The sequence below is a fragment of the Talpa europaea genome, assembly GCF_964194135.1.
Source record: "Talpa europaea genome assembly, chromosome: 4".
NCBI lineage: Eukaryota > Metazoa > Chordata > Mammalia > Eulipotyphla > Talpidae > Talpa > Talpa europaea.
Genome location: NC_140070.1, coordinates 110,785,124 through 110,796,014, shown reverse-complemented (window position 1 = coordinate 110,796,014; position 10,891 = coordinate 110,785,124).

Sequence of the window (10,891 nt, the reverse complement as noted above, 5' to 3'; positions counted from 1 at the left end):
CCCGATTTTTATTTCTTGTAACACATGAAGTTTTAAAAATCCTCCATTACGGATTCCACTTCCTGCTCATTCATTCTAATTAACATGACTATAAGCTCATTTATAGAGAGGACCAATTTGATGTTGACAAAATGATCATATAATCTAGGTCCTTTGGTTTTTCTTATGACAGAAAGTGGCAAACCCCAGAATCAAATAGTAATGTTTGTTGCTTTATTCTTTTCACATGATTGCACATTGTTTTCTATTCTTCTCTAGAGATAGTGATGACTGCATTCATCTTAATCAATGGCTGCCTACATATATGTGAGACTATACTAATTTCCATTTGTTCCCTGGTCTATATGAATTCTATACAATAGATAAGCTACAATAACACTTTCAGTTCCCAGACCTTGAAATATGTGAGTTTCTCTTTTTCCTTGTTGTGTGTTTACCAAATAAATAGTTGAATGGCACTTTGATGTAAAAAAAACAAAAAAAAAAACCCCAAAAATCCTGGGCAATCACTACTACGCAGATTTGTTATATGTTCCTTCTTCCTGTGAAACCAGCTTCCTCTTTGAGTTCCAGGCTTGAGAACTGACAACGAGTAGATTCTAGTGGATAGGAATAAGGAATTAATTCCCTCCGCTTGCAGGAAAGATGTCTGATAAGAGCTCAAAATTTAGTCACCCTCTAGGAATGTTCCATGGCTAAAGGGAGCTAACTTGTCCAAAATTATGACCCTTTCCTGTGGTAAGCCACAGTCTATATAGCTGAATTGATATGGAAATACAATTTTCTGAAACTTGGTAGAATCAGCTTGGCTCTAGAGATCGCTATCAAATTTTCTGAGACCTTGATTGCAGTTGCCTTGTGTTTTACCCTCTCTGCTTCATTCTTTCAAAAAGGGTTTAGCCATATTTAATTTCCAACAAACTTCTGGTTATAAACCTCTGATTTATTTTTGTTTAAGATTTATTTTATTTTATTTATGAATACAAGAACTGGGGTACAGGCCAGAGGTATGGGGTTGGTGAGAGGATTCACCAGGACAGAGTGGGGAACAGAACAGGCAGATTGACTGAAATACATTGCTGAGGGGAGCAGCGGGGTGAGTCAGAAGAGGTCTGATGGGCCATGTGGGTAGCTCCCTGGCTAGGGATCGAACTCGTGCAGCAATGGCTGCAGATAGCTTTCACAGGTTGCATCTTAACCCCTTGCGCCACCAGGGAGCCTCTGATTTAGAGTCAGTTTCCAAAGTCACAGAAACAATAGATAATAAATATGTGTCATTTTAATCTTTTAATTTTAGGGGTAGCTCCTATAGTGGTAGATACTGAAATCATCATTGGTAGCCTGTAAGAGTGGTGTTTTAGTTTAGAAGTGTGCAAACTTGAGTTTATATTTATCAAGAGGAGGCAGGTAGTGAGAACATTCTTTCAATGTCAAAAGTTTCATGATTAATAGGCAAAAGTATGTCAGCAAACAAGAAAATCATATTTTCCTAACTAGAGTTATTATTGAATTCATATCTACCTAGAAACTCAAAATCATTTGAACTTTTAATGCAAGCTTTGAATAGCATGGTCTGAAAGTTAGGTATCATTTATATGGTTAGAAAATTAATAAAAATGTCGCAGAGCTTTAAAGAGAATTTTTTTGCACAGAATTTATCACCAAAGCATTCAATTTTATGAAATGAAATATTTATGAGCTTTCAATGTTATCTTATTAACTATTTCACTTGAGACAATGTTCTCCTTTCCAATCTGATTTTGAAATGCCACAAATTAAAGCAAAATGTTTAAATCATTGACTTTTCTTGGAATTTATGTACTAACAATGTCTAAAATAACTTATCCAGTGAAAAATAAGATAATAAATTACAAAACAAAATGACACAGGAAAAAAATGTAAGAAGTTTTTTACAGTTACTAAGTACCCAAATGGTCTTTACTACATGAACAATCTTTAAGTACTGAAAGCAGAGGGGAGAAAAGGAAAACATTTAAATATTCTCCCTATTAGATACAGAGGAAAGGTAAAATGTTATCTTCAGAAATATATTTTTTCTGAAACCAAACTCAAAATAGAATGTATCTAAGGACTCTTTGGTATGTGAGAGAGTGATATAATTTCCTTGCATTGTGCAACATTTGGATCAAAAGAATGATTTTTATGCAGATCATCTGTACAGGCTGAATAAGCAATGCTTGCTAATAGATCGATGGAGGTGTTTCATCTAGTTCTGTAGGACATGTTTCATGGGAATCAGGAAAACAGAGTGATTTTGGTCAAGGAATCTAGAGAGTTCAATTCTAATTCTCATCAATTTGCAGTATAGAAATGGAACTTGGAGTCTACTGAAATATTTGTTTCCTTTTCTATCACCTGCCTGAAACATCAGCCAACTTACATAGACCTTTGCAAATGTTGTAGTGCCAGTCAATTCACAACAAAATTATCATTTATGTGACTGTTGTGTCTCTGTGGTTTACTTAAGCAAGAGCTTGAGTCTATGAATTTGAAGGAAGTAAAATTTTGGTCTTTTTTTAAAGAGCCAATTTGTGTTACTGCACAAATATAAAATGTTCTCTTGATTTTTTTTTTTAACCAGTGATGTCACAGGTTCTTTTTAAAGAGTTTAGAAAATAGGGATTATATTAAAACATATACAGGAATATTGACCAGTGTGTATGTGTGTGTGTGTGTGTCTGCACATGCACCATGCATACTTGTACCTGGATTTGTGTCCCTATTCCAAATCCAGCAAACATGTTATTCCATTTTTTTGAAGCTAGTGTCAAGAGTATAATTTCATCCTGTGATTATTCAGTCCAGAGTATGTATTTAGGAAAGAGAACGCTGTGAAGAATGGCTAACAAACTAATTAGCAATCAAGGCATATGGAAAGAAATCACTCTCTGTTTTCCTGACCCCCAGGGAACATGTCCTAGGGAACTAGAAAGTAGGTTCTCCAATGATAAGTTAGAAGAGGGTCTCCTATTTATCGTTATCTTGACCACCTTTTCCCCCCAGATGTTTCCTTCTCTTTATCCCTTTGTATGAAACACTCATTCTTAATTCAAATAACAGGAAAATTCTCTATTTGATCATATGACTTGTTGCTTAGGTTATTTCCTTAGAGTAAGAGAAGTTCTTTGCTGGAATATGAAGTCAGCAGATTTTGGCAATATGTTGTGAATCCAAAAAAAAAAAAAAAATGGATTAGAGAACTTTAAGGCAGATTTAATTAAACTGAGCAGGAATACCTTCATTAACCCCAAATCAGGGTTCTGTTCCCCATATGACTTCCTCTTTATCTTGCAGAGCCTTGATTCTAAGATAAAGTCAATCCAGATATTTGAAACACTAGCAGCATCCAATCTACAGTGCCCCCTTCAGGAATGTGGAACTTCAAATGCGGCTCATTATGGCCCTTTGTAAGATCATAAAATAATTTTCTGTTCTCTCTAGAAGCTCAGAATGATGGAATGAAGAGAAATGAAGAACCCAGGCAGGTGCTGAGAAGCACATGAGTATAAGAACCCCCAAGCCCCTAGAAAATGGAGTCCAAGAAGCTTACCTGACACATCAACCTGGTAGCCACCCTAGATCTCTACCAGATGGGGAAATATACTTCTCCAGGGAGGGTTTCTAAAGTCTTATATTTATTAAAAAAAATTAAAGGGGTGGGAAAGGGCGGGGGGATGGAGACAGTGACTTTTCCTCCTTTGGCTTCTTTAGTTTCTAATATTTAGAAGACTACCAGCCACTAAGGTAGAAAGCCCTAAAATAGAAACCCTTTTTAATAAAGGGGACCAGCCTCTCCCTGGTGGCGCAGTGGTTGAGCTCTGAGTTGTGAAGCTGCCCGCAGCCTCTGCAGCACCAGTTCAATCCCCCGCCCCAGGGCGAGGGTCCCACCCATCTGTTCTGCTCCCTGCTCTGGCTCTGGTGAATTCTCTCACCCTCCCATGCTTCTGACTGTACCCAGTGCTTGTATAAATAAAAATAAATAAAGGGGACCCAAAAAAGTATTCAGGGGAAAAAAAATAACAATACAAAACAAAAACAGACAATTACAAACCAGAGACATCCTGCCCTGCCCGGGGAGCAGGAGGGGGAGGGATCAGAAGGAGGGAGGGAGCAGCACAGGGGACTGAGGTGATGGTGCACGGGTGCATTGGTGAAGGAAATTCTATGTGGACTACACCTGAGCGGGTGGGGGGAAGCAAATATAGTTTAAAAATGAACAGTGATGTAAAATAAATAAATAAATAGAAACCCTCTTGTTATTTCAGTGCTTAGAACCTATTCTTAGACATGTATGAATTAACGTGTGTATATGACTAAGGTATCAAAAGGGTTACCTGCTGGACATGAAGAATATAAAAATTGTGAGCAGTTTACAATTCCAAAAGTAGTAGATATGGCATGTTTATGCAAATGATGCTATAATCAATATGCTATACCTATTGCTTTTGTGTGCTTGTTTGAAGTGTGTATCCAGAAGAGAGATCACTAGGCTAGGTGTGTGGATCTATGCAAAAGACTGAAAGATTGAATAATTGTTACCCTTCATAGAAGGGAGTAGGAGCTCCAGATACTCTACATCCTTCCCACTAATTGCTATTTTCGGAGTTTTAAACTTCTGTCAAATTTGTAGATATAAAACAGTATTTCTATGTATTGTTAATTATGCTTCTCTAATTAACATTAATGGGGGTGCATATTTTCTCAAGCCTTTTGGGCTTTGAGGCATCTTCATCCAAGGTGGTTCCAATTGTGTTCACTTATTTCTTAATACACCTTTTAGGTGGTGCAGACTGATTTTCTTCCTTTTGATTTTGGTTAGACTTTGTGACTCACTGCTAACTATTTGAAAAAAAGAAAAAGTTCTTCTGCTTCAGAGACTAGTATTAAAGTTACTGTGCCTTCCAGGTCACATGACATCTTGGATTCCTCGCTGGGGTGATGTGGGTGAAAAGGGGCAGAGCCAGGTACTACATCTTGAGTACACTCAGACAGCCTATGAAGGGGGTAATGTGGTCAAAACAAAACTGAGGCCTCTTGACAACAGGCACCAAACAACTGATGAACTGATGCTCTCTGCCAATAACTAACAAGGAGGCTCTTTCATGGTCTTCCATGAGTCCTCTTATCAGCCATTTTTCCAGATCCTGTCAGTGATAGGATCCCTTGGTGATATCTTTTATTTATGTGTGTGAGAAATAGTTAAATAACTGCAAAGAAAAGGTTTCCAATTTGAATTCACTTTTCTGTTTCTAAAACCAAATGTTTCCTATTATCATCATGAGATGATGAAGTCTTGTGCTTGTTTGCACAGAATAACTGTAATAACAAGGATGATCCAGTCCATCACCACATTTCTCTATTAAACATTACCAAATAAAGAAATAAAAAAATGATGTTACAAGGAAATAAATAGATAAGAAGAAAAAGGGAGAAGAAAAAGATAATTAAAAAATTTATAGCACTTTATAGCTCTCGGTGAGCATTGGCTCACCCCACCTGGTATTGCTTCCACTAACCCATATAGATTGGAACCCTATTTCACAAGTGAAGGAATAGAGACTCAGGGAAGAAAAATAATTTGACCAGATCATGCCATTGATAAGTAGTAAAAGTGCAATGTAGGACTAAATCTCAACTGTAGATTTTGTCCTCTTTCCACTATATCACAACTTGTAGTTTTTGTCTCTGCTATAACTTGACTGGCTTTGCTAAAGTTAGGAAATTGCAGTGATGTAGCAGGATAATCATTAAAACACAAAGAATATTTTTAAAGTGTCCATTTATTTTTGTGTCTATGATTTAACTACAATACAGACCTGAAATACATTTTTAGGGCTCAACTGCCAGAGAGGCAAAGAACATTCTTTATGAGATTGCCTAGCAGAGGTTATCTATGGTCAAATGGTTAGTTTCTGTGTTTGTTTTTGAGTACACAGCCTGTGATTCAAATGCCTGGTCTCTTTATCCCCATTCACAGGCATTCTACCATGTTCTTCAAGCTTCCAGTGTTAGAACCAAACCTATACACAGAGATTTTCAGAGTAAAGAATAAGCTTTATCTAGAGCCAAGTACTACTTGGTGATCTCTACATTAGCTTAGACAATACCAAGTGAAAGATTTTTAAATGCCAATGTTAAGAGCTTAAGCTGTTAGATAAAACTTATCCTTTTTATAGCTTCTGTTGATGGTGGGGAAAGGGAAGTGTTTGGGGAGGGAAACACATTTGTTAAGGGAATCTGAAGTCTGGTCTTCAGTTAATCTTCATTGTTGTGGTTGGGCCCTTGTGGTTCTCATTATTATAAAATCAGTGTACTTTCCATTTGACCTTATGGAAGATTCTTGTAAGCTTAATGCAATTAATTCTATTTAGGTTAACACTTTACCCTTTACCTTCTTTTATAGTTCTATATATTTTGTTTATCTGAATATGCCTAGAAATATATATTGTGATAATTTAGTGGGCTTCAGGAGATTTGCATTCTAATTATGTGACTTGGTGAGTCAAAGAAGAATTTTCTGATTATTCCCATGAACCTAGATATCAAATGTGGTAAATGGGGTGGAAAAAAGAGATAGAGAGAGGGAGAGGGAAAGAGAAAGAACTAAATGTAAAGATAAGAAGATTTGAAAGGAAACAATCAGTTCATTTTGAAGCAAACCAAGACCTGGTATTACTTTTAAATCAAATCGCTATCAGCAAAGAAAATTTGTACACCAAAAGGCAAACCAATGAAAACCAAACGGATTAGATTGGATGAATGCCATCTTCATTTAGATACTTCAAGTGAGATTATTCAGACATTTCAATTTCAGGTAAGCTACTAAAAATACTGAGGCTTGAGAAGCAAGAGCTCAAATGCTTCTAGAGACGTTGGCAGCTAATCATCATCCCTTTAAAAAAGTAAGGTTTCCTCCTACATAAAATGTGTTTTACTGCCATTTGCAAAACAGTCATCCCTTTAAATTAAATCATTGTTTATCAGGGGAAAGTTAATTGAAAAACATGTTTTTCTAACTAAATGGAAGCCTGCATCATGCAGGCAATAAACATTCTTGCTTGAAAGGAATTCTTGCTCCTTCTTCTGAGACTGCCATGGGAATAAAATAGAAAAAGAGAAAAAAGGATATTAAAAAACTCCACACAGCCCTGAAGTTGTGTCTGACTTAGGAGCCAAATGGGATGTTGAAGCCCATGATTTTTCTATTCACCTCTAAATTTAGCACCCACAAATTCTCCTTTTGGCAAATCATGTTCCCCAATTCCAAGTGCAAGACATTTTTGAGGAATGCTTGTGCCGGTTGCTCCGCATTAACAGTTATAGCTACTCTGCCCCCACTGGACATTTAGCAAAAGTTTATTTTATAGTTCTTGGAAGTCCATATAGTGTACAATGCAAATGAAAGAAAGAAGTTGATCTGTAATACCGGTACATTTCAATGCAAGCTATCTAGGGCTCAGGCCTCAAAGAAAGGTGACCGTTAGGACAATAGATCTGTCCCTCACTAGAGTATTGGTTTAGCATTCTTCACTTCTTTTCCTGATATAGGGATTCTTTCTGTGGATAGAATTAAACATACCCTCCTATGTGCTTTAACAGCATTTTTTCTTGAACCCTTGGAAATGGTTTTTCACTGCTATTCCTACTTACTGTAACTTACAACACCCAAGGATCTAGTGTTTAGAATGGAGACTGTGCATCACAGGTAAAGTTCATTCACATTTCTACAAACAGATGCAATCTCTGTACTTGGAGTGAAATGTGGTTGGGGAGAAAAGCAGAGTCCCATTTTCTAGAATCACCTTTGTGGCAGCCTCGTTATTTCATTTAATCTTACTCCCCACTCCATCTTATAAATACATATTATTACCTCCATTGTCTTAACAGAGGGAACTAAAGTCAAGAGACCAATGACTTGCCCCAAAGATGGTGCTATATTATGCAAGATATCAGATTCAGATCTAGATGTGGTTTATCCACTATATATATTGTAGAAATGGAAAAAGTTGTACGATCATTGACAGATAAAGAGAAGCCTCAAAAATCAGTCCTTTCTATGAAAAAATATGCATAAATGAATTTATACTGAGTAAGAATCTTCCCCAATTTCTTTCCATGTCAGTAGAACATTTTTAATTTGAATGCAGAAACTGCCTTAGAGTGGGAGCCAATTTTATACATTCATTTTCTTAGTGTTGAATTAAATGATAAAATCTGCCTTATTTTTAATGAAGCAATTCTTTTTAACATTTAACAGAATAACATTGTCTGGTGGGACCTGGCTACATGTTTTCAAACAATCCAGAAATAATCAAAACAGAGGCTCCTAAAAGACTAGATGTATACAGACAATACTCAGAAATCTCCACACTTACAGGGTAGAGGAGGAGAAGGATTCTATTTCTCAATGGTTGATTCGAATTGTACAAACTACAAAAAAATTGTCAGCTAATTCTTACATAACTCTTTTAGGAAAGTAGAAATGAGCCCATAGTCAAGATATTTTATACAACTTGAGCAAAGTGTACTCACCCCCCACCCTCCACACACAGCCCTTTCATAAAGAATTACTAAGGAAATCAAACAGATTATTCAGTGTCCACAAAGCAAAGCTTAGACATATGGAGCAGCCAAGATGGTAGCCAAAACTTTTCAACCTGCTCAAAGTTTTCTAAAAATTTAATCTCTATAATATCTTAGATCTTAGAACATGTGTGTAACTCATAATGTCTCTGTGAATTAATGAAAGTTTTATTTTTCATAAACTTGGTGAATAAAATTAAGAGTTGTTTAATGATTTTTTTCTTTTTGGAAAAAAGTGGAAGATGGGTAGATGGACAATAGATAGATTGATCATGTGTTGTCAGCAGGGCACTGTCACTCCTGGTGAGTGGAAACTGAGTCTTAAGAGTACAAAAAAAAAAACCCTACTTTTTAATATCTAAAATAAAAAATGCATATATTACATGAACAGACATACAGTGTATCTGTGCCATTCAAATTTCATGGAAATATAATTATAAAAACCTCTAAAAATTCTCCTTTGGAAGGAAGGTTAAAAAAACAAGAGCAAGAGAAATAGATTTATAAAGAAGAGAGATTGGGGTAGATGGTGACATGCACATTGGATAGTTTACTATAGATATTTAATTATTTTGTTATATACAAGACTTTTTATTTGGCTTGGATGAAGGGTTGAGAATTAAATTCACTTTGTGCTTAAAGATAGGGAGAAGAATTTCCAGTTGCTGTGGTGGATTCACGTTCTTGTCCCAATGGACCATCAAGTTCTATTGTGAAAGAATAATACTAGTATTTAGGTTTGGGAAGAGAATTACCTCCGAGGGAAGTAGAAAGACAAAAGGAGGCCAGCAGATGGGATGAAGAAATAAATGAGAGCCTCAGAAGCCCAATAACTAAACTGAGAAAAAATTGCTCAAATGTGAGCAGATTTGAGGTCCATTAAGAACCAAAATGGATGGAGTAAAAGAGCATTGTAAGAGAAGATACTCACTCAATAGGTCAGGAACCAAATGAAGTTGCTTTTCCTGTTTGAAATATATAGTGTACTTTATTTGTCTCACAATGTCCTCTCTTCTTTACCTGGTGAACTCTTTTGTTTTCAAAAACTAGCACAAATATTCCTCTATGAAACATTACCAGACCCCCTAATTTCTAATTAGCCCAATTTCTAATCAGTCTGTGATCACTTTGTAATATGCATTTTGGAGAGCATTCATCACATGTCATTACCACTGTTTGTGCCCAGAGTAATTGAACTGTTTTTTTTTTTTTTTTTTAAGATTTATTTATTTATGCCTGCAAGAACTGGGATACAGGCCAGAGGTGTGGGGTGTGAGAGAATTCATCAGAGAAGAGACAGAGTGGGGTACAGAACAGGCAGATTGACTGAAATACACTGCTGAGGGGAGCAGTGGGTGAGTCAGGAGAGGTCTGCTGCACTATGTGGGTATCTCGCTGGCCGAGGTTTGAATTTGTGCTGCAGTGACTGCAGATAGTTTCATAGGTTGTGTCTTAACACCTTGCGCCACCAGGGAGGCTCTGAACTGGTTTTTATTTATCTTGTTTGTTGAATACTACATATTTTGCACATAATAGATGAATAATACATGCTCCACTTAGTGCCTGAGCAAGTTAAATTAATTATAGGCAGGGGAAATTATGCTTAGTCCCAAGATACCTAACCTATCCATATTAGCCAGTTGAATTGAGAACTGTTAACTTCAATGTCTTAACGGAAAAGAAGCCTATATTCTTTTAGATAATACTGACAACACAGCAAATATGGGCACCAACTAGATAGACATTTAAAGTATGTGACATCCCCTGCAGGATGAATTTAGCTGGTGATGGGTACATTATTAAGACTTTCTCCTCAGCTATATTCAAGCAAGCTCCTATTTTCATTTGTATTTTTAAATGAATTCAGGAATTCAGTTGGATTTCAAACATTATCCTTATGACAGTGCCCTATATACTGAAATTAAACCTTATTTGTTTCTTATTCCTGTTACTCTTGCTAATTGTAAGGATATAATATTCATTGAATTATTTTTTTAAAAAATAGATCACAAGGGGGAATTATATTTCACTGACTTTTTGCTTAGAGATTATTTCTTGTGAAATGTGGTACTGTAGGGTAAGTAAAGTATCAGGCTTTTCTACCATCCCAATATTAGGATTGATAATGGATCCTTGCAGTCCTGAATGCATGCCTGATGGCAGGCACCTGGAGTGGGCTGTGGGCATGTGTAAGTGAATACACCTTTGCTGAGAGACTGGGCTTATAAGGATGGCGTCACAGGGACACCAGCAGGGAACAGAACCATGAGGAGAGCATAGAAGCAGA